Source organism: Pocillopora verrucosa, unplaced genomic scaffold (assembly GCF_036669915.1).
Source record: "Pocillopora verrucosa isolate sample1 unplaced genomic scaffold, ASM3666991v2 scaffold_27, whole genome shotgun sequence".
Classification (NCBI taxonomy): domain Eukaryota; kingdom Metazoa; phylum Cnidaria; class Anthozoa; order Scleractinia; family Pocilloporidae; genus Pocillopora; species Pocillopora verrucosa.
In genome coordinates, this window is record NW_027078181.1 from 24,703 (window position 1) to 26,834 (window position 2,132).

A 2,132-nucleotide genomic window follows, 5' to 3' on the forward strand; every position below is an offset into this window, starting at 1 on the left:
CGATGCCGAAGCATGCCCTGGGTGAGGGGGGTGGTCGAGGGATCCTTCCCACGGTTTATGGTGGATAGTAGCAGGTCGCCCCCACAAGCCCTTGCGAGTCCCGCAGACGGTCCCAGAGGCTGACCCGTTTGGTATCTCCTCACTGTAAGATTTTAAAGCCAGATAGCACGCACCTACGGAGCTAAAACATTGTATAATAGGTTTTTAGGACACGTTATGTCTCTTGGGACCCCTCCCTCCCCTCCCTAGGGAATAGTGCTTCAAATCGATGCTCCTCAATGTGTTAACTGGGTTGAGGAAAATACATTAGGGTTAGGTAACGACTTCGGGGTTAGGGTAACCATTTCTTAGGGTTAGGGTAACAATTTCTTAGGGTTAGAGTATCGATTTCTTAGGGTTAGAGTAACGAAACTAGGGCTTTAGAATTTCAAATTCGCCTACACTCAGGGATGTGGCCGCTTTACAGCCTGAACCTGGCCGATAACAAGCAGAATTTCGACCCCATTTCCTCGTCTACGACCATACCACAGGGAAAGCACCGGTTCTCGTCCGATCACCGAAGTTAAGCCCTGTCGGGCGGGGTTAGTACTTGGATGGGTGACCGCCTGGGAATACCCCGTGTTGTAGGCTTCAATTTTTTGTCTTGCGAACATCTCTAAACGTTTTATCCCAATAAATAGCTCTCCATACACCACAATTTCACATAGAGAGCCGTAGGTGAGTGAGGAACAAAATCAAAGCAAAAAACGAGGGGGGGAAACACCTTTTTGTCAAAAATCGGCCAGCTAATGGCGAAAACTCTAGTGCGATCGACTTTTCTTACAGAGCGCGCGCGAGCGAGTGAGCACGCGCGAGATGAACAGTTTATGATGTCAAATTCTACTTCTGTGATATCAAATCATTCCAAATAACGAACGAAAAGTGTAATAGGAAAAAAACGCACACTTCTGAGACGCAGTTTTAAGCCATCGTGACGTGGCAAAACACTCGCACACTTCCAAGAGGAGGCGCGCGAAAAACGGCACTGAAAGTCGACAATGGTTGGATTCAGACTGCAAACGAATCGGGAAAAAGGTTCGATACTTTTACTACTCTGCTAGTTTGTTTCCTTCCCTCGTTCATTCGTTCACTCGCTTGCTCGCACAAAGGATACACTAACGATAGCAATAGCATTTCTAAAAGCGGCTCCAGTGACAATAAAACCGCTCAAAAGGTTCAAAGTGTACTCACGGTCCAAGTCGAATGCCCTTCTATGCTCGCTCGCTCGGTCGATCGGCCGTTTGGTTTCCTTTCATTTCCTTTCCCTTCGCGCGCATAGCACAGCACGGCACGGCACGCACAACCTGCAAATACAAACGAACAGGACTTTACACACAATAGAGCAGACAGGCCTTGAACAAAACAGCCAGCAAAGTTACGCACCGCCCCGAAACTCACCTTGTTTCCTTCCTCCAGTCTCTCCAATGCACTTCTACCCCTCCAAACGTGCCAACACCTTGGCCAGTTGTGCGTCCTTTGCTTTCTTTGCAAGTCTACCGGTCCACTGCAAAAGCAAAAATACCCTCGATAGTCAGTAAGAGGGCCATATAGACATAGTTTGGATGACTTTTGCGGGGACGAGCGCGAACGCAGGTCCCCACTACCAGAAATTATACGCTCGAGTTACCCACATTTGGGGTAATCGCAAGGGTCAACCCAGTCGAAGTGCAATGAAAGGGCCTCGCCTTGAGAGGACTGCCTCCTTGATCACAGTACCTCCCGCGTCAGGTAAGTATGCTTTTTCAGCGTCTGCCCTCGGTGAAAAAATCCACTTACCCCTAGGTCCTTGTGGTAGTGCTTTGCGCACTTCAGAAAACGTAGGCCAGCGGCCGTTCCTGCCATTGTCTGTTGTCTGAATTATCATCCCTCTTTCACCTCTTCCCCCTCTAAGGGCGGGCGGGGCTCCTGTAAACATAAAAGAATGCTATACCGTTGACTTTGTTTTGGATTGAATGTGTCTTCCCCAGAGGGAAGTGGGCCGCACTCGGAGGTAGTGCTATACCGAGGCAACCCGTGGCTGGGACGAGGCAAGCCTCTTTTCCACAGCCCAGTTCCAAAAATCAGTTTAATATATGAGCTGCTCAATGAGCAGC

The 2,132-nt window shown here is 49.2% G+C and overlaps 2 non-coding genes and 1 pseudogene across 2 annotated transcripts; 1 reads left to right on the plus strand and 2 right to left on the minus strand.

Moving 5' to 3' along the window:
- The first annotated feature begins 511 nt into the window (after positions 1–511).
- LOC136278575 (5S ribosomal RNA) lies at positions 512–630 on the plus strand. Its single transcript, XR_010716412.1, has one exon. It is a non-coding gene; the product is annotated as a 5S ribosomal RNA (ribosomal RNA).
- A 981-nt stretch (positions 631–1,611) lies between these two features.
- Positions 1,612–1,775, minus strand: LOC136278589 (U1 spliceosomal RNA). The gene has a single exon (XR_010716424.1). It is a non-coding gene; the product is annotated as a U1 spliceosomal RNA (small nuclear RNA).
- Positions 1,776–2,007: 232 nt separating this feature from the next.
- LOC136278606 (U2 spliceosomal RNA) lies at positions 2,008–2,132 on the minus strand (annotated as a pseudogene).